Source organism: Ochotona princeps, chromosome 2, assembly GCF_030435755.1.
Source record: "Ochotona princeps isolate mOchPri1 chromosome 2, mOchPri1.hap1, whole genome shotgun sequence".
NCBI lineage: Eukaryota > Metazoa > Chordata > Mammalia > Lagomorpha > Ochotonidae > Ochotona > Ochotona princeps.
The window spans coordinates 111,461,373-111,484,048 of record NC_080833.1 but is presented as its reverse complement, the minus strand read 5'-3'; the positions used below and the strand labels follow the sequence as shown (position 1 = coordinate 111,484,048).

The 22,676-nt window shown below is 42.6% G+C and overlaps 1 long non-coding RNA gene across 1 annotated transcript; it reads right to left on the bottom strand.

Annotated features, from left to right (window-relative positions):
• Positions 1-5,172: 5,172 nt before the first annotated feature.
• Positions 5,173-8,713, bottom strand: LOC131479519 (uncharacterized). Its single transcript, XR_009244923.1, has 2 exons — positions 8,475-8,713; positions 5,173-5,846 (listed from the first exon to the last, which is right to left on the bottom strand). It is a non-coding gene; the product is annotated as an uncharacterized LOC131479519 (long non-coding RNA).
• Positions 8,714-22,676: the final 13,963 nt, after the last annotated feature.

The following is a 22,676-nucleotide window of genomic DNA, read 5'->3' as shown; positions in this document are numbered from 1 at the left end:
CCAAGGTGAACCATACAGAAGAAAACCATGCACCTCACTCAGCTCTTCACCTTCAGAGAAGGCAGTGACAGTGCGGGGCATGCCTAGGCCTGGTTAGGTCACTTAGGGCAAGATAGATGGAAACAACTCCAGACAGCACAGAGGATGTAGCTGGTGGAGGGAATGAAGCTGCTTTGGCCAGCAGTTTCTCTGTATCCTTCTGAAAGAATGTGATTGCTTCTGAACTCTCATGAGTTCTTCCCAGAACCTCTCACTTTTCACCCTCCCATGACTGCTCCTGTTCCCTGTTTGTTACCTGAGGGCCAGAAATTTCAGGGATCTTTGTTCTTGGTCTTTCTGATGTTATGAAAATCTAGAAACAAATCCAGAAAAAGTCACTCACACACCTGACAGTTCCAGTTCACCCTAGAGGAACACAGTGGCTGTGATCTGTGACCAGAGAGGACTCAACTCCTGTCTTTGAAGAAACTTACTCCTTGGCCATGTGGTCCTTCAGCACAATTGCCTGATGTGATAGATGACCACAGCTCCCTGCAGGGAGAGCTGGGCCAAGTGTTTCAAATGTGCACGAGCGTGCCAGGGGCAGCAATATTTCTCTAGCCACCCTCTCGGTTGCTGCTGCATCCTTTCTCCCTGCACAAGCCTGGTTTCTAGGCTCAGAACTCTAGGCCCCAACATGGCTAAGGGGAAGTCTATGCTGTTCCTGAGGAGATGAACAGCCCTGTCCCATGATGTCTCTGTCGAACTCTTCATTTCCCTCTGTTAATGTCCAAAGCCTGTGTCTGCTCAACCAGGGAGAATTATCTCCATGTATGAAGCTTAATGCAGAGTTCCGTGGCATCCAACATCTCACCCCAAGTGGACCTGATCTGTCCCTCCCGCAACCCCACTTGGAGTTAAAGTAAATTCACAAGTGCTTCTGGGTCGATTGCTATAGCTGCCATGCAGCACACTTTCAACGTTTGTAGAGATGACAGAACAGAAATCCAGGAAGGGAAAATGACTGAATGCCTTCTCTGAAGTCAATGTGAGCACAAATCTCAGCACCCTCATGGTTAGCCCAGGCTCCTTCCCTGCTAGGAAGCTCCTCCTGTCACAGCCTCCTGGGGAGACACTGGAGACTGTCATTAGGCAAACACTGCCTGGCCTAGCAAAGATGGAGTGGTTGATGTTCCACAGCCTCTGTCCTAGCAGGGTTTCCCTGCTTTAGTCTCACTGTACCTTGGCTGAGCTTGTGGGCACGGTGCTCTTCCAGATTATGTCCTTGAGACAGTGGATCCCGGAGGCCCTGGTTCTGGCAGCTCTCAGGGCTGTCCCATGTGAGCAGATCCTTGAGATGCTGGTGGAATAAGACAGAGGCATCTCTCCTTTCCTGTGGCTTCTGCTTTAATTGGCTCAGTTCTTTTACATGAGCTTGTATGAAAATATCGAATTCCCTAAGGTGGGATAGAAGGAGAGAGTCACAATTTGAAGTCAGTAGAGGACTGATTTCTAGGCCTTTGAGAGAATATAAGAACAATTCCTTGAAGTGTTTGAAACATGACTGTGTTTTACTGTTGACAAGGACACATCAAAATACTTGAATGTAGTATTACTACCATCAGCCTGTAGTCTCTGGTGATTCTGTAGTTTCTGGTGCATTTGACCTAATGCTATGCTAGGAACTCATGTCTGGGTCTTGTTACGTTCCCTCTGTGTCTCCATTGAAAAGAGAATCAGATAGAGTCACCAGATGTCTAACCACACAGGACAGAAGTCTAGGTGTCAGAAAAGAGGACATCCTGAAGGACAGGTTCAGACTAACTCTGTCAGGACCAGAGGACACAGGGCCTTGCAGAGAGGCCTTTGCCATGCCTGGTGGAATGAATGAGATAACCAGCACTTGTGTTTGTCCTTGCACCGCAAATGGGCTTCACTGCCCTTGAAGGTCTCAGCTGTGTCTTACCTGTCCAGGTCATTCGTGTGATGAGGTTTTACTCTCTCCTTCACTGTGCTCATCACCATCATTATCTGTGGGGTACATATAATCAGTCAGACAGGGAGTAGTTCTGCTCACTGATGACAAGCATGGCCGCCTCTCTGGGCACAGAGGGTGTTATTGTGGATGTGTATATTGAGGGAATCTCTGAGGAAGTCATCTCAGTGATTTCAATTTTTACCATTATATCCTGAATGAGTTTATGACCCTCCAGAGAAAGTGTCTTTGGCCTCCAGTGTCTCCGTCAGACTTTTCTTCTGAAAATAAGGGAAACGCTCACAAATGTCTGTAGTTCTCTTGATCACCAGATGCTGTCCAGTGTTCTGCTGGATGTCTGCATCTGCTCCTCCTCCAGCCACAGTGCTGGTGCCCAGGACCAGGCTCTGTATCCCAGCACAGCTCTGTCATGCAGCCACTCCCTTTCTCTCAGACAAATGGAGCCATCACCCAGTACACAAGCCTAGGCACCTTGTGGAGATCACAGGTCAGCCTCTAAGTCATAAATGGGAACCTTCTCTGCAGGGAACAGATTTCAGTGTGACCCTCTCGATAATGCTCCCGATTCCACTCCACACTGAGAGAGGCATCGTCCTTTGGAACGGACTGCAAAATATCCTGGTTTATAGTGCTGTAGCTACTAAGACTGATATTGCAAAACCCTTGTGATAGATCATAGATGAATAATCAGTAATGAGGGAAGAATAAATCTGACATTGACCAGTCTCAGTAAAGGCAGCATCAAGGACAGGACCTGCAAACTGTCACTGTTCATCCAGGGTTTCTATCACTCTAATCCACACATTCTTCATTTAAACTTTGACCTCTACTCCAGTGTGGCTGTCCTCAATCCTTCCATTCAGACAGTCTTGAACCAAATAGATGAGAGGGAAAAATGAGATCAAGTGTTCTTAGTGGAGGTGTGGAGTGTTCTGAAGGCTAGGAACCTTAGAACAGCTCACTGTCATCAAGTGCTGTGTCCAGCGTAACTGGACTATACTTACTGGAAAGCTGTCCTTTGGGCTTCTGCCCCTTGTCCAGTTGCTCCTGAAGACTGTGTCCTTGACCTCTATGAGCATCATCCTGAATAAGGATGTCCATGAGATGGTGATTGTGTGTGCAGGATGCACTTCTGCTTTCCTGGAACTCTTGGTGTTTCTGGATGAGATCTTGTTCCAGCTCATACACTAGAGCACCAGACTCCCTAAGATAGATGGAACATAGAACATTAGAGTGGAAATCTGGAAAACTGAGTGATAAGAAGGAGAGAGATTCTATGAACATGCTCTCAGGGAAGCCTCCAGATGGAAGTCTGGCATGTGTAGATTGATCTCTGTATACATTATATACAGACTCCTGCTACAAATAAAGCTAGTGGAGTCGTTAGCCTGTGGACACCTAGATACTAATTCTTCCTGAAATATTTTTGTCTATATTTTTTCCTAGGCTGTAGGTAAGTGCAGGCCCCAGTCTCCCAAGGATTAACTCCACAGCTTAGCTTGTTTCTCAGAGGGTAACAGGATGAGCAATTTTGGCCTGATACATCTAGCCACTGGCTTAACCGCAAGTTCCTGCTACCTATTTGTCAAGTTATCTGCCAAGGGATTGGATAAACACTGGGAGGAACTCAAGGGATTTAGGGTGGCCACTACTGGGAGGACCTCGAAGGATTTAGGTTGGCAACTTGACGACTGGATAAACACTGGGAGGAGCTAGGCAGAGTATAAAAGAAACCCTGGAGTTTCAATAAAGATCAATGTATCATCGATCGGCATTCGGTGTACTGCGTGTTGTCTTGTGTTGTCTCACTGCGTTGTCTTTTTTGTAACCCTAGTCCCTCCACTCAGCTCAGGGTACTTGGCGACGAGGGCGTTGCCAACAGGTAAGGCTAAGAGTGAAAAGATCAAGTTACTACTCTCCCTGATGTTAATGGCATGAGGGAGAAAACACAGCATGTGAAGGTCAAGAAACATAAACCATTAAACTTCATCAGTTCAGGGGTCTCTAAAAGTTTAAGCAAAACAGAGGTATCAATGACAACAAACGATTGTTGTTTCAAGCATTCCTTTGTGGGAGGCTGACAGTGCAAAGACATACTCCACATATCTGCTATTCCCTGCTGGACAGATGAGATTTACAAGTATGGCTTCAGTTGGCATTAACCGTCCATGAGGACCAGAGTTACCTCCGGAGCAGGGGCTCTGGCAATTCTTCATTCTCACAAAGTGTTTTTTTTTTTCTTTTTTCATTTTTCTGTAAATAACATCAAATAAAGCCAGTCACATTATAGAGAATTTGCATTGCTTATAATGAACACTAAGATACAATTATTCTGTGGTAACCCAAAGACATCATTGTGTCAGGATGTGTCCTGTGAGTGGTGAGTGGCATTGCTATCCTGAGCCACCCTGTTTATAGTCACTACTGGGAAACAGCAGCACATGCCCAGTGCATTGAATGAACTGGGGTCAACTTGCATTTTTTCCTGGCTTTTATAGAGAACTGGCCTACTGTTTATCACAGAGGTTGCTTTACCCTGAAACAGTAGATGGAGTGCTTTTTGTTGGTTAAATGTAAACTGATACTCAGACTAGACTGATGGGTGCCATGTATAAAAACACTCACATACACGAAACTTCAAAGACGACAAGTACACGTGATTGGAACCTTCTAGAACTTAATGTAGCCTTCCTCACTTTACATAGGCACTAAGAGTGTTGAGATCTGATACTCTTAGGACTATTAGCTGAGGCCATGTCAGTGTAGGCATAGTACCTGGACCTCAAACAAGGGATCTCAGGAACCAGATCCTTGACGTTTGTGACAGGAGTGGCACCTAACAGAACAGACACAGATTTTCAAAATACCATGTTTGGGACTCTCAGCAGGATAAGTTGAGGGGAGACAAGAAGAGCCATTGCACTTGGGTGAAGCAAGTGGCAGAATTTGCCAGGACTTTTCCTACCATGACCTACACTGGAGCCAACAGTGTGAGTGCAGGCAATACTGAAAACCAGCTTCATGCCTTTAATCCTCTCACTGGCTCTGCTGAAAACCTGAAACTCCATCTTAGAATTCCTTCAAACCAGGGTCTACCTGCAGACAGAGAGGCCATTAAAGAAGAGTGAGCATAAAGAATTCTGAGGCTGCCTAGGAGACTACTGGGAACCTTGTTTACTACATAGTGCCATACTCACTGGTCACAACAAAGTAACAATGTAGAGGTTGCAGATGTGACAAATCCACAAAGTGTTTGATGTTTTAGTCCAGGAATCTTAGGAACCTCTCACTCACAATGATGACATGCTCACTCCTGCACGGATTTGAAATTGGCACTTGTGCTGGAAGCTGGGAGCTTGGTGTTTAGCCCAGGGATGTTTTCACTCCAACAACCATCTTCCGGCCCTCCTGTTGTATATTCACACTGGATGGGTGCTGGCTGCTCCCACAGCTGGCCCTGCTCCTCCTGGGGGATAGAGGAAGTTGCACACAGTGACCTCCTTCTTGTGCATTCTCTCCTCTCTTCCCACCCTATATTGCCCTCATGTGACTGGAAACTGCAGCAACAGATGACAAGTCCCCTTTGGAGTGAGGTGTTCTATGATCTTGGCATCTGGGCACAGTTCAGTGTACACAGGGCCTGTGGTCATGTTACCTGGGCTCAGCTGCTGGTACAAGGCACTCTGACATCCTGCACATCTCGGCCAGTTGGTGTTGAAGGCTCTGGTCCTGGCAGTTGTTGCAGCCATGATGGGTGAGGAGGTTGGTGAGATGCTGTTGGAGGTGGTGGGCAGCGTGTCTCCCCTCTTGTGAGTTCTGCCTCAGCTGACTCAACTGTAGGTCCTGATCTTGTATGAGGATTTTGTATTCCCTAATGTGAAAGAGAGAGAGGGGGAGTTTATGTAAAACTAGATGAGACACAACCATAGATCACATGGCTTTGATTTTCGTATAAGACGATCACTAAGGTGCCCCACATGAATGTTAGTCTCAGTGTGTTGCCCTGCCTGTGGAAAACAGAAAAGGGAAGGTGAAACATAACCCCAACCTGGGGTCAGACTCTGCTGCAGTAAGATTCATGGGTGCTTTCTCATGTCTTTTATCTGTCACCGGAGCCAGGAGTCTTCTGACAGTTGCTTTAGTAGAAGTCCCTCCAGTTCTAACTTTAGCCATGGGCATGTCAATGTGAAAATACACATAGTGCTTTGTGCAGTAATGGGGCATTAAACCACAGCAGAAATGTGGCTTGACACAGCTGGTGCTTGTGATAAAAAAAAAAAAAAGGAAAGAAAGAAAAAAATAATAATATCGGACTCAAGATTGGGAATGTGAGAGGACGAGAGGTGTTGTTTTCCCTGGAAAGATGACAAATCTTGCTCAGCCGGATCATTAAGAGAGAAGGAGAGGATGACTCAACAATATTGTCAGAATCATTCCCACCCTCCTAACGAGTATTCACAATGCATGGACGCTGTCTTCTCCCCCAACAGTCCCTGTTCCTACTGCAGAAAGGAGGGAGTTGTCCACAGTGACCTCCTTCCTGTCATTCTCTCTTGTCTTCACACCCTCTGTGGCCCTAAGGTAACTGGTACTGGAGTCGTTGGAGAGAAGTCACTTTGGGAGTGGAGCATCTTATGACAATTGACCCTGAGTTGTTCCTTTCATTTGGGTACTCCATTGCATGAATATCCATTCACCATATCTTTAGAAGGGAAATGAGACTTGCAACAATTGTGTCCATCATGCTCTATGTCTTTGTATTTACTTGATAAATACTTGTGAGACATACGTGCCATGTAAACATCCACCCTTCTCTGGCCCAAATGAATTCTCAGCTCTGCCAGTTGCACTGCCCACCAGAGACATTCAGGCAGCTTGACCTGCTGCCTGCCCTTAGCTCAGCTTCTTGGTGATGGGTGGGCTTTCTGGCAGCTGCTCCTCCTTGCACTCTGGCTTCTGCCCTGGCACAGGCTCCATGATAACTTTGTACGGCTCCCATTCCGAGGAAACACAGACCATTCTGCCTCAGTAGACAGCTGCACAGGCCACTGAGATGGTTGTCTTCAGCAGAAGAGACCTGTCATCCATCCTGGGATGAACCTGGGTGTCCCCTCTGTGAGCAGACTTCCCTATCTAGTTCTCAGTTGCTCAGATATGTACAATTATGATGCTGACCATAGAGTAGATCAGCAAAGGAAAAGTTAGTCACATCATGAAGCCTGACAGGATGATAGAAATGGTGTTGGGCAGAGACAATCCATACCCAGTGGTGTGTCTTTGAGTCCTGAGTGACTTTACCAACCTTGTGGTCTGCCAGGCCAAACACCAAGCTTGGGCAGGAGTCTCCAGTTTATGTGGAAAACACCACGGGATGGCATAGGAGAAGGTTCTTGTGTGCTGGGATTGCAAAAGGAGTGCACCAAAGTCTCAGCAGTGAAGCATGAATCATTGTATACCAATGCAGAGTATAAATCTTAGACCACAAATACCGGAAACAAACAACTCTTTCACTAATATATTGCTTCATCACCTAAGAAAGTCCACTGTGAGTCTAATGCCATTCAAACACATGCACAGGAATTACATGTTGCTTCTGTATGACTTACTGGATTTACTCTGGGTCAGAGAGGTGGGTACTGCTCTATAGGATATTAAAAAAACAGTACACTGAGATTCAGAGAAGAATGAAACCTGGCCAGAGTTCTGGAGACCAGCCTAGCAGCCCTGCTCTCTATACACTGTATCATCACAATGAAGTCTTCGGTCATATATATTCTCTAAAATTTAATTCCTCATTTCTTGTGATTCTCCTGAGATGTGGAAAACTTTCCACTCCAGCATAGCTTATGTTTTCTCAGAACGCAACTCTTTCTTGCCCTTTTTCACCTGCTTCAATCTTTTCTATGAGACACATTTCTCCAGTTTACTTTTAAGAGAAAGCTGCATGAATGACACAAGCCTGCTCCTAGATAGAGATGCCACAATCTCCCTGTTGTTCAAGCCCTTGTTTCCTAGGACTCCTTTGTCCCCACTCTCAGGCTGGCTGATAGAGAAGGCAATCCGGCCTGAAACATGGCCTGAATAAAAGAAGCAAAGTTTCCTCGAGTAGGACTTCCCTCTCGAAGACTCAATGCCCACTCTTCTACTGTGTCCTCCAGGGTTAGTAACAGTGTCAGAGCAGAGCAGATGCTTTTGTGCTTTTACCCCTGAGGTCCTGTACAGATCATCACATTTCCATCAGTTTCACCAGCTCACTGATGTGCCAGATGAACCTCTGTAGACACAAACAAGATGGCCATGATGATATTATATGTCTGCAGGCTTTCCTGCAGCCCATGGAGGATCCCAGCACAAGACTCTTCCAACCTTTCACAAAATAAAATAAGCCATCCTGTACCGATACCAGGAATCAGTCACAGGGATTATAATCCAAGTCCCAATTCACACCTCATCTCATTCCTCAGAAGCAAAACAATCATCCATCCTCTCCAGAACTTACGGTATTTTTGTAGCTGTTTGGCCAGGGCATAGGCAGTAGCCTCAGATGTTAGAAACGTCTCTCTGAGATAGATCCTCCACCTGGTGTTGAGTGTTGGCCAGCTGGGAAAGACAAGTGCTGCTTTTCTAGGAGGTTCCTTTGGACCCTTGATCTGATGGAGTACTGGATGATCCTGCCATGCTGATGGTTGTGGCAGTCAGTAGATTCAGGGTCTGGACAGTAGAAAAACAAACACGTGATTGGTTAAAGCAGATGAAGTAAAGAACTGCCTCATTAAGTAATGTCATTCTTAACATGCTGTAGTATGCCTTGACCAGTATCCAACACTTAGGAGTTCTTAAACACACACAAACCAGGATAAAGTTGACAGAGCCCTGAGCTGATGGACCTACCATAAGAATGACTCCAGCAGAGTGAGGCAGCAGGGAGGTTCCAGGACCAGTAACTGTCTGGAGTTGCCATAACAGTATTAGAATGTGAAGGGTGTCATAGTCTCCGCTTTTCAGTTGGCTAAGGCTGGCTGATGCCTGTGATTTCCTGGTCCTGTCTGAAGTTCACTGCTGACACAGGGCATCCTGTTATCCTCCATTCTCACTAGTTGTGGACACTTGTGCTAATTCACTAACCCAATCCTTTCCTCAAACTTCATTGACATTCTGTGTGTGGCAGGATGAGTTTCTGAAAAAGCTTTTACTTTCTTCTCTCACTTTATCATTTATTGAATGCTAATCCATATCCTAATTCCTTTTCCCTTGTGTGAAAACATTTTTTTTTCCAAAAAAAATAGGTAGGGTGTTTGCATAGCAGTGAATCTATTTCCTAAGACACTTGTATCTGAAATCCAGTGCCAAGGATCAGGTCTCAACTTTATTCACAATTCCTGTTTTCTGCTGAGGCACACCAGAGACAGTTGTTGGTGATGACGTAATTTCCCTCCAATTGAGCTAGCTGTGTGGACCATATCACTTGAGTTTCTACTTCCTGTTTGGTCTTATCCGGAGTCATTTTGGGCCTTTGTGGAATATCATGTGGGTGATCAATGTGTCTTTCTGATTGTCTTTAAACCAAAAAAAAACACATAAAGCAATTTGAACTATTTTTATTTATGGAAAAGGCAGTTTTCTCTTGGGAGTTCCTGTCAGCAGTACCCCATGACCACCAAGTGTATGAGTTGGGCAGTGTTCCTCAGAAGCAGGAAAAACTACTGGAGACAGTCTGGTCAACTATATGTGTTTTTTGTAAGCAAGCAGAATCCTACATAGACTAAGCATAGGGGTCTGAAGGCAAGATGGAGATATAGGGTACGAACACGTTTAAACTGCTGGAGAATCATTAGTCAGGTTGCAGCACAGAGGGCTGACTCCAGGAAGTAATAGAGGACATTCTGACAGCAGAGGGGTACCTGGAGTCCTTTGCACTTGGGGAAGCAGCATAGAGAGAGAGCAGAGTTGCAGTGACCAGATAATGCAATAAGAGTCGGTAAGTGGCAATTGGAGCTCCAGTGGCAGCCACAGCTCCAGTGGCAGCCAGGTGGGAAAGGAGTTCACTGGGAGTTCAGGAGGTGAACACAGGTAAAGAAATGCTTGTCCCGCTGATTTGGTTGATCCGGCCATGAGCAAAGACAGAGCAGGAGGCTCCAATGTTTTTTGCAGGAACAGGGTGGATTTCACAACCCAGACACCCAGACGTGAACAATTGCTCAGGCCCCCTAGATAGTATTAGAAGCATACAAATAAAAACCACATTGAGGTTCCATCTAACTCCAGTGAGACTGGCATTCTCAGAACTCTACTAACAGCACCTGCTGATGTGGATGTGTGGTGAATGGCACCCTCCTTCACTGTTGGTGGGAGCATAGGTAGCACAACCAATATGAATTCAGAATGGCAAATGCTAATAACTCTGCAAATTGACCTGCTGTTTAACCTTGCTAATCCACTTTTGGTAATAAATCCAAAGAAATTGAAACCTATATTTATAGCAGCAGCATCCACAATATCAAAGATGTAGAGACAACTCAGATGCCTGTCAAAAGAGGAGTGGATAAAGATACTATGGCACATCTACTCTATGGAATACTACTCAGCCATTAAAAATAATGATTATCTACCATTCCAACCATATGTTTCCACCTATTTCAGGGAAATAAGTCAATTCCAAAAGGACAAATATCATATGTTCTCTATGATATTAGGCAAACTCCTTGCAACATATAAGATCAAGACCCCTTTTAATACTTTTGTGCTCTCAGGAGTTTTAATATCTTTTTTAATATTTTCATTTGTTCTAAAAAGTTCTTTTTTTCTCTGATTAAAATCTTCATTGTGTCATACGACGGCATCATTTTTCCCAAGAGACATCTGTGTTTCCTTTTACTTAAGCATGTGTTGGTTACTCAGTGGTGCATTATTTTTATCAGGGTGCTATAATTTGTTGTTGAATTTGTTGTTGCTGCTGTGATTGATGTGGCTGTTGTGAAATGATGTCAATCTGGAAAACAGTAATATTATTTCAACCCCAAACAGCCTGAATGTCATGCAATAAGATATTGTGAAGTAACCAATGAACCAACAATCAATATGAGTCAGATTGCTTATGATCTACATCAAAGAATTGTAAAACCTAATATACTTGTAAGGCCCTATGATACTTGGAAAGGGGGAGGGAGAGCAGAGAAATCTTACATCACCCTAGAAGGTGTGAGGAAGACGGGAAGTATAACCTATCAGGATCATAACTGGTAACTCATCAGCAACAGACTCGAATCAGCATTAGGCAATAGCAAAACTACAAAGGCATATAGGGGAATCAGGAGCGATCCTAACAACCTCTTAACAGGAGGTCATATGCACAGAGCAGGGGGGACCCCAGAGTGGAGCAGGCGGACAGGAGGAGGCTTGTATCCCAACCCTGACGACTCCCAGATCCTCACCAAGGACTATCAGTACGAGCACCGAGGACTACATCCCTACTGCCAAGGAGACCACGGGGAAATGGAGTGCCTTCGGAGGCCAAGAACTCTGAGGTCACCCACCCCCATTTGGATCTACCACATGGGATGGAAGAAGCCCAAGTCCTTCCTTACAGGATCCAAGGTCATCGGAACGACAACCAGGATCCCTGAGTGGTCCACAGAAACAGAAGAACAGTAAACTTCCTTTGGGACTAGGGAGAGGAGCTTTCTCTGGTCCTTGCCTGCTTCCAACTTTGGGTCCCCACCCTCTCCCGTAATGACCATCAGGATCGCTCCAGAAACCCTTCAAAACAAACAAACAAACAAACAAATAAACAAACTAGAATAGATAGCAGAGAATAGCAAGGAAAGCTTAGAAACAGACAGGAAACAGTCAGCGGGGACGCACTTATAACTCACTGAGTGGGACACAAAGATTAGTTACGCCTCACTGGGGTATGGAAGATTTCTCTGCACACCCCTCCTATAACTGTTCACCTAAACTGTCTTGTTATAGAGATAGACTACCCAAAAAAACAGCCAGGTTCAGAGAAACCATGCTATAACTGCTATATAAACTGCTAAATACTAAAACTAGAATAGACATGAGACAGCTGAATGGCAATCTATAGCCATTTTGAGGTGTATGGAACAGGGTTGAATATAAAACAAAATGGAAATGTCTATGAAGAGGTCACAGGTTGTGGTTAAGAACCTGCATTTTCCTATTAAAGTATTGGTTAATCAATACCATGTCAATTAATGCCATAATGTTGTAATTGGTTGTAAATATTATGTTGGGGCTTTTAATTGATTGGAATGATACTCTGCTGGCCCTACCTTCAGACTAGAGATGGTCTCACCAAGAAACCATTGAACTTACCAGGACAATAGGGTGCTGGACTGTATGCTTGGTAAATACCTCCAATGAAAGAATGTCAACTGAATTTGAACTGTGGAAATGCAATAAGGTGGAGCAATCCACCGTGGGGGGAGGGTTTGGGGTGGGGTGGGGGGATTCCCAGTGCATATAAAAATGTGCCACATAATGCAATGTAATTAATAAAAAATAAAAAATAAAAAAATCTTCATTGTGTCATAAGTTATATAGTAACATCATTTCCTTTGGAAAGGTCCTTGATTTTTTTTTTTCATTTCTTCAACAACACTTTAGTCATTCAGTTGTATGTTCTTTAACTTAATGGTATTGTAAATTTGTAATTTTCTTCCTGTTATTGATTTTGGTTTATGGCTTTTTATTTAAGTGAATTTATAGTAATTGTGTAATAGCAACTATCATATCCAGATATGAAGATACAATGCAGTATGCATCTCTACTCCCAAAGCAAAGATGGATTCCCAATGAAACTGTTAAATCTATCTTGAGAATAGGGTCCTGGACTCCCTGACATTGTCCATACCAACAATGTATGTCTACACGTACCAGAGTGATAGACTTTTGGCTGTTTAAGAAAAACTTTACTATTGTAATAATATAGTATATACATTACCTGAGCAGAGATTTGGAAAGAATAAGGGAAATATCGGAACCTATATAAATGCGTCATAAAATAATTTGTAAGAGGTAAGAGAGAGGAGAGAAAGAGAATCTTCCAGCCACTGCTTGACTACCTAGATGGCTGTGATGGTCAGCAGTGGGCCAAGCAGAGGGACTGACATTTGGACCATTTTCTGCTACCTTTTAGGCCAGTAGCAGGTGACCGGATTGGAACAGTGTAGCCAGGATGTGAACAGGAGCACCTATGGGATGCTGACATTGCAGGCAGTGGCTTTACCCTCTTTACCACAGGTACAGTCTCAGTGAGCCCGTATCAACACATTGAGCCTGGTCCAACTTTGTGCTCTCTGTGCTTTCACCCTACATCTTTGGTAAGCCTTCCTACCCACATTATCCAGATTTATGCCTATAGAAATCAAAAGAACAGTACTTCTGCAGAGGCAAGTGACCCTTCACACTGATCATGCTTTGTGCCTCATCTTCAGTAGCGTGCTGGGATGCAAGTCTAGTTATGGGTCTAGAAGCTAAGAAGATTGGTTGTGAAGAGTTGGAGAACTAGTAAGTATTGTGTTCTATGTCATCTGTCTTTACAGTTGGGCTAATTTTTTCCCCTTTCATCTAGAATGTTTCTACTTACGCATATCAAGTACTAATTTCATAGCTTTCCTATCTATTTTCCCTGCACCAGAGAGGAGACCTTTATAGTTTATTCAAGCAATACGGGTCAATCTCTTCAGTTGGAGGTATAGAGACCATTATCACTGCTCTTAGGAAGGCTTCCTTTGTGTGCGCGCACACACACACACACACACACACACACAAATGACTCATCAAAATACCAGACCTCAATGTCCCTAGCAGCATCAGGATCTCCCACATATTGCCAACTCAGCTTACTCCCCTGTATCTGTTCAGAGCCTGTCCTTTAACCAGATATTCTGAAAGGCTTTTAATCTTGTGATATAATTTAGTCATTCACACCAGAAGACTTTGCAACTGATTTTCTTCAATCTCAACTCCAAGCCTGCTGGACATGTAGGTCACTGAACTCGCTTGTGATAAATCCAACTACTTGGGGAAACAAGATAGTCTAGCATGCCCTCAGTCCCAATTTTCTGAAACAGCTAACTAGACTTGAAACTGGTGATCACTCCTGATACCAGTCATCGCTGCCCAGGGGCATAAGACTACATTGTTCAAAACTGTAATGATCTCTCTATGCACATGTTGAGTATATTTTCTATGGCCAGAAATGACTCAGAGAAACATTAAAATAAGAATTTAAAATACAAAAAATGTATAATCAATCTAAAATTGCGAATAAGATTATCTCATTTCCTTATAAGCATAAAAATATATGGAGATATAAAAGGAAGGCGAATGATATGAGAACTTTTTCCTTAGCTTTTAAGCAGTGAAATTGACTTTGGACAATACATTATGATAAGCTAACTGTGATGAATAAACCACCCTGACTTTTGAGAAGTTTGATATAAATTATGTTTACTTATCACTCCTATCACATGCCGTAAGGTTTGGGATAAGACTCGGATCTGGATGGATTTCAAGTTGTTGAAAGATCCAGACCCTTTTCACCTTCCACCTCTGCCCAGTCCCCTCCAGCCAGCCCATGGACAGAGAGGGCGGAGTATGAACAAAGCAAATATCGCTAACTCTCTTGATGTGGAATTGTCACAAATCATCTGCAGTGTGAACATCTGATACATGACAAGTCCTTGTGTGGAATGGTGTCAATTCCATCCACTTCTCTGAGGACTGATTCTTTTCAAAGGCCCTCATTGTTTCATCCTTTCACACAGTTTTGGAAACCTTCTCTTTCTTCAGTGTTTCACATCTGCTGTTAAGACCTGGTCCTCTAGGAAGATATACTCTATCCTCAGGTGGTGACTCAGGGAATCACAGCTTTACCCCCTGACTTTTGGTCACGTGTTGAACTTTCCTCCTCCCAACTTCCTCCCATGTCAGTGTACCCTTCCTCCCACTTACTGCCTTGCTGAAACTCTTGGATCATCCTGAGAGAATTAGTCATGGACCAAAGACTTGTGTCATTCCAAGATAGAAACACAAACAGACTCAGAAGAAGGAAAGCAAAATAGATGTTGGATGAAAAGACATGACATTAGGGTTGGATTGTTAGACATATGAGAGTCACAAGTGCAAGACAGGAAAATTGGCTTCAGGTTCACAGGTTGGAGTAGGAAGCAGACAGGGAGAATTGGCATCCAGGGCAGAGGGCATTATTGTGTTTGTGGACAGCTTCTACCTCCTAATCTTGTCTAAAATGCCATCACAGAGAAGTGGGTAACGTGCTTCTCCATTAGCAGGAAGAACGCATCACAAGAAAGAGACTGAGATCTAATTTATTAGACAGTGTAAGGTAGTCATAGTGTTAGCTGAGCCTCAGAGCCTGAAGCTTTTTGTTTTTACAATGGACTTTTGATTCTCTCCTTAGTGTCTTCCTGTCTTGTCTCACCCTATAGGCCTCTAAATGTTAGCTTCATAAAATGAAAATGACATTTTCTAGTTGACATCAGATACCATGTTAGGCCTCCCCAGCCTCATTCTGGGTCTGTTTTTGAATTTTGCCAGTAACCAATACACTTTTCTGTAGATACAATAAGATGTATTTATGAGTTTCCTCCTGTTCAATGCCAGTCATGTTGGTAGGCTATGTAAAGATGGACAACAAAGGTGTGTTACTGGAGTATTCAGAGGAACAGGCATTCTTTGTGGTCAGGAAAAAGTCTAGGACCACAGGACACCGATCTGCTACTGAGAAAATAGTTTGCTTTCACCAAGAAGAGTGCTATGTGATTTGACACTTGAGAAAAAAGTAGAAAAAAGACTCCACAGATTCACTTAAATTCTCAGTTTCCCCAATTTCTATGAAATTGTCCAGTCACATTTGCTCTCCAGTGCTTTTCTCGTTGCTCTTCTTTGTTTACAGATGTAGATCTTGCCTCAGTAATGGTCACACCTCTGGTTACAGTGACAGACCTGTGGCTTCCAGGTTGCCTGAAGGGAAGCAGGCAAGGCCAGAATCAGCCCACAGTGTGGGTTAGGAGTAGAGCATAACTCAACGGAAGGCTCGTCTTCTCCACATCTCTAGGCGCATGTGCAGGTACTTGAACTTGCCAGCTGTAACGTCAGCACAGCATCCATGCTATTGATGTGTCAGGGAGTTGTGGCTAAGTTTTGAGACCCAGGGGGAGCCTAGTAGAAACAATCAGGAGGTACACAGGGGCCGGTGGAGGCCAAGACAAGCCTCAAGAAGACCAAGATACTAATCTGTAAAAAAAGAAGAGGAAAATGCAGTTAGGATGGTGATAGGTCAAAAGGGAGACATTCTGTTCAAGCTGTGATCAGCTAAAAAAGAAGACCAGAGCCAAATGTAGGAAAGAGATCCAAACTCTACAGATATCCCACCCTGTAAGAGCTGATTAAACTCGGGGCAATTTCCCAGGGACTTTTAAAAATCAACTCCCATGGGAGTCACAGAAAGTATTCATGCACATTCACATGTCATAGTCACAACAATATTTGAGGTAAATGAGATAGCTGTCTCTGTTTTACAGATGAAACACTGGGTTCACAGCAGTTAGATGACTCCGTTTGTATAGCTTCCAAGTAACAGCAGCAGAATTCAAACAGAATCTTTTGTCCTGAAAGCTGTCAGTTTCTTCTCCCTACATTTCCTGCCCATTCTTAGTTTTAACTTAGGTTCAGGGTTAGTTGTTTGATGAAGGAGCTTTATGCAGCCAAATCCCCATGTTTAGTACAACCAGGCATCAGGCCACTAATTCTCTGGAGTGAGCCTCCCAGGAGCTGCAAGTGCATTTCCTGGCCTAAACCAAAACAGTGATTCTTGTTTCACTCCCCTGAAGATACTCTGGGCTGCTATCCTGGCTTCCATGGTAACATTGTCATGCACATTGTTAAAGGGTTCTCAATCATAGATCCATTCCTACATTTAACACGCATATGATCAGATTTGTTGAGAGGACTGACTTTGAGGCACAGGAGTGTTGACTAAGGTCAAGGAGCAATCTAGTTTTCTGCTTCGTCCTTCTCTAAGGTGTCACCCTATCAAGATATTTGCTTTGCTATCACAATTAATTTCCCTTTTAAAAGCAGAACCTGAATGTAGATTAAGCAAGAGTACATGTGTTGGACTAAGTATTTGTTTAATACAAGGCAGAAGTGAAAAATGATCAACCAGCAAAAAAGGACTATTAATGCTCGTCAACAAAACTACCAAAAGAAGGTTTTAAAATTTACTGTTTATGAGTGATGTGGAACATCTTTTGATTTCATTATTTATAGTCCTTGACTATTTTCTTGATAAAATGTGGACTTTTTGCTTTTCTTGTGGCTTTTTTAATTTATTGTGGCATTAAGCCTTTTAGCATAATTTAAATAAATATATATATATATATTATATATATATAATCTTTAAATAAATAAATGATATTACCAAGCTAGGTTAAGCACCTTGCTGAGAGACACATGTCTAATCAGTGACTGAGTTGGAATTGGAGCCAGGGTCTGCAAGCCCATGCTCTCAGCCTCTGTGCTATGTTGCCTCTGTTTAACTGTGGCTCCAGGAAGGCACAGCTAAGTCCCCAGGACTTTGCACACCAGAGACATAAGGACAGCAGGGATGGGTTTAATGCCAGCACAATGTGGAGTGCCATAACTGGTGCAGGGAGGGCAGTTGCATTTCCTGTATTTTCTCCCTGTAGATGCCACTCCCGTGGCTGTCAACACCTGTCATCCTGCTTCTTGGATCCTTCCTTACCAGTGCCTGAGGAATAGGCGACTGTCAGGACTTCATCACACACCTGAGGGTGGCCAGTGCCCAGATGTCATTTTGCGAGTTCAGCCACCACAAGACCCCTCAGACTGGCGGGGTTGACGCTGGAATTTTAAGATACATCCAGGACTCCACTCTTGTCAGTGATTAGATTTTTTGTGATAAATAATACTGGCTTATAAAATCATTATTAGTGGTTACCCAATGATAGGTGATACAGCATCATGGATAGAGAAGTAACTGAAGGTCGTGGTCATAAGACAACCTGTTCCGTCTTCAGTCTTCTCTCAAGAATAGTTCCAAAGTGTTTTCAGTAGTTCCCAAACATGGTTAGTGTTTTCTTCTCAGGAATCTCATGGAACCATTATTCCAAAAACTTCAAGATTGTTTTTTTAGCTTCCTAAACACAGGGTTTGAATCTATTCTTCATGTGACATGATTTTGAGCTCCTTCTTTATCCTGGTCATTGTACAGGAGGGAGATGAGCAAAGAAACGAGAGCAACAGAAGGGACTCAGCACAAGTGTTTATGGTATTTTTTGCATAGGGAAAATAACAACTGAGCCTATCAAATTACTTCATCCTGGATGAATTCCTTGTAGAACGTCCAGGAGATTCCTGGGCATCCTAACATTTGTTTCAGAATATTAGGCCTTCTCCACCTGTGGGCTCCGCTCCACCTAGTCCCAAAACCCATCCTCTACAGCACAGATGAACATTAAGAAACTTGACTTATTCCCAAGAAGAATGATTGGAATGAGTCTCCCTGGACTAATAGTAAAGTCCATTAGTGCAATGGATCTGATCCCACTAGCCCTTTGAGTCTTTTTTTGATGATACAGATCCCAGCTTGACAGAAGACTAATTTTTTAGGCAATGTTCTTTCTGGGGACCTCACTGCCCCTCTTCCTCAGGCCATACCACACAAGGTGGACACAGCGAACACAAAACGAGCCGAGAGTTGGCATTTCCAGTGGATTCACAAGCTCAATGACATTTTTTGGCTGTTGGTAAAATATTGAATCTGTGCAACTTATTACATTGTGTGGACTAGGATTGTAGCGGAGAATGATTCAGCTGGTTTTCTGTTCTCATAAAATCCACTAACAACTGACATACTTAATTTTGGTCAGAGGAACTTCATGTTATTGCCAACCCAGCTGGACATGGGGATTTGCCCTTCCTGGGAGTACCTGGCAGCATGCCTTCTGGAGTTCGATCTGTTTCAAATATTTACATCCTTCAGACAATCACATACTTCCTTACAGTTTTGGGATTCCCCAGCCTGTGCCTTACCCCTCATCTTCCTGTTCTGAATAACCCTGTTACCAGAAACCTCTTCTTCACTTACTTAACTGTTCAGCATCAGCAGCCTCCACCTTCATTCTCTTCCGGGTCTCTGGTTTAGCCTCGTTGTCATCCAGAACTGCTCCTCCAAAACTTTTAATGCTTCTCCAATTTCTTATCAACTTCCCATAGCTTGAACTTTTTAATATCTCCCCTGCCCCCAATCCCTTCCTCATTAGGATCCTCTTTCCCACAATGCATTTCTGTTTTCGCTTTTAATCAGCCTGTTTTATGATGGTACTAAGCTTGTGCACCACTGGAGTTAACCCCTTAGCTGAAACCTCTGGCGTCATGAGCTTCTCATACTCACCCACTCACTGAAGACACTTACTAATGCCACTTACAAATGCATAGTTTTCAACTCAAGCTGAAAGAGAGAAGTTTTACTTGTCTTTACTCAGAGTCTCTATTGCTTTTAGTGACTAACTCGGATCTTAACCATGTTTCATAAGCTTCCAACTGCAGACAACCTCTCTGGCTCACTTTGAATAATATATCTTTGACTTTACCCCCTAAACATTGCGACTCTCAGGTGCCACCTCCCACTTCTTCTTTTTTTCTAATTTAGAAAAGTTTATTTCTGTAAAGAGAACAGATCTCATGTGTTTTATACATACGATTTCAGCACTTACCATAAGCATGCAGCATTCTTTACACCCTCCCTTCTTTCTCCCTCCTTCCTCCTTCCTTTCTTCTTTTTACTTTTTGTGCTGACATATTTTTAGCTTACTTCACAGTCATGAATTTATCCTCCACTAAATAATTTAATGATGGAAAGTATGAAGGTCACTTTTTCACAGGAATACAGACAGATCATAAATGGAATCAAATTTCAAGGTAAAAATAAGAAAATTTAAAAAAAAAACTCAAAGATAATTTGAATGTTTATTGGACAAGTTTGGCAAGAGGCACAAAGGGAGTTCAAGCTCTGTGTGACCAGGAGTCACTGGAGAAATAGCCTTGTGACTTTTCTGTATCTTGCCTACCATTTTACTTTCATATATTTTTCTCTCAAAGGATTGGAGACATTTTTTTATGTTAAAAGTAGAGACATTTTTTATTTGCACATTTATTCAATATTTTCTGAATACTTAATGGGTGTTAGGTATTGTGCTACATGTTATAGATGAAAGGACAACTAAGAAATCTGTTTTTGAACACTTAAGTTGTTTTACCAAAATGTCCAGAAAACGTTTTATTTCTCCTTTCATAAACACCACTCATGCATTTGTCCTTGTTCATAACTTATATTCTAGGGGAAGTAAAGCAATGCACAAGAACCAGGAGTCATCCAAGCATTGGCTCTTTTTCATTTTATAAGCAGGCAATATGGATGTGCCAGCTCAGAGTTGTATTTTATCGTATTTTCTATCTTTAACTTCTTTTTAAACTGAGAGGTGAAATCATATGTATTTTGGTATAATATGATTTTTTTTTTTATTGGAAAGTTAGATTTACAGAGAGAAGGAGATACAGAGAAAAAGGTCTTCTATCTGCTGGTTCACTCTCCAGATGGCTACAACGGCCAGAGCTGAGCTGATCTGAAGCCAGGAGTCAGGAGCTTCTTCTGGGTCTCCTGCACAGGTGCAGGGTCCCAAGGCTTTGGGCTGTCCTCGACTGCCTTCCCAGGCCACAGGCAGGGAGTTAGAAGGGAAGTGGAGCAGCTGGGATTAGAACCAGTGCCTACATGGGATCCTGGCACATGCAAGGTGAGGACTTTAGCCACCAGGCTATCATGCCAGGCCCAAGATGATTTTTTTTGTCTTTTGCTTTTTATTTTATTAATATATTTTTTACTTATGATACAGTTTTGTAGGTATAGTGTTTTTTTCCTTGTTCCCTCATCATCTTCCCCCACAGAAACCCTACCCCCTTGACATTATTTCCCAAATGATTACAGCAGTATAGCACTATAATGCCTTATTAATAGTTACAAGATCAACTTTCTGTTATTTAAATGTATCAAGCAAAAATCACATTGAGGTTCTATTAACTCCATTGAGATTGGCCTACATTCAGAACTCAGCTAACAACATCAGCTACGTGGATATAGAGAGAATGGTACCCTATTTCACTGTTGGTGAGAATGTAGGCTAGTGCAGCTGCTATGGAAGTCAGTATGAAGCTGCTAAGACAAATGAAAATTAATCTACCACATGACCCAGCTATCCCATTTCTGTATAATGAATAATAATAATAATAAATAATTTTAAAAGCAAATAACATATATAGCTTAAATAAAATAGTGCATGGAAAAATGTGTGTTACCTTTTAATTACATCCACAAACTTTTGGAAATGTCCTCACATAATGTCATTATGGAGACAACTGAAAATTGATCTACTATATGACCCATCTATCCCACTTTTGGGAATATATCCTAAGGAAATGAGATCTGCATATGAGAAATTGACCTATAATCCTATATTTGCAGCAGCACAATCTACAATAGTGAAGACATATATTCATCTAGAGGAACTGTATAATGGAGAATAGCATAATGGGAAGTGAAGATACATTGTAGTATGTATCTCTGCTTCTGAATTAAAAATGAACTGTCAATGAAACTGTTAAATATATCTTGACAACTGAATGTTGGACTTTCTACCATTGTCCATAGCTGCAATGCCATGATACACTTAAATAGAAGAATAATGAACTTGTGACTATTGTTGAAGGACTATACTATTGTAACAATATGGGGGGAAACAGTGAGGGAGAGGGCAAATTGGAGGGAGGAAAAGGAAAGCCCTGAGCCTAAGGAATTATATTATGAAAAATACAAAAAAGAAATAAAAAATGTGCCTTGACACTTTAGGCATAGGTAGAAGTAGAAAATCTACCATTATGTTGTGTGGGTATATTTACATGGTTCAAAATGGGAGTCCTGTTTTCATTCAGGGGGAGATGCATGCTGCAATGTAGCTTTAGCTCCCAGTGTGGTGTTCACTACATTACTCATCTGAGACAGTATGTGTATGTTCTTGATTATCTACATCCATTAATTTTGTAGTTTGTCTAAAGTCTGTCTTATATCGGAGAGAACATATGTCATTGTTTTGGGGACTTGTTTATTTCACTAGCATCATGGTCTCCAGTTGGGACCATTTTATTGCAAAGAGTAGGATTTCAGTCTTTTTTATGACTGAGTAGTATTCCAAAGAGTACATATACCTCACTTTCTTTATTCATCCATCTGTTGGTGGACATCTGGTTTGTTTTTATGTCTTCATTATTGTCGACTGCACTTCCATAAACACATTGAACATTGTTCTGTTGCATTCAGATTTCATTTTCTTAAATGTTTCCAAGAGTGGGTTGGTTGGGTTGTAAGGTAAATCGATGCTGTTGTCTGAACACTTGCCATACTGACTCCCATAGTGGCTGCACTAGTCAACACCAATGAATTAGGGTACCTTTTCCCCCACATCCTCAACCAACAACCCAGCAGTTGTTTTTGGTTGATTTCTGTGTGCATGCTATTCTTATTCGAGTTAGGTGGAACTTCAATGTGTTTTTTATTTGCGTTTCTATAATTACTAGAAAGCCT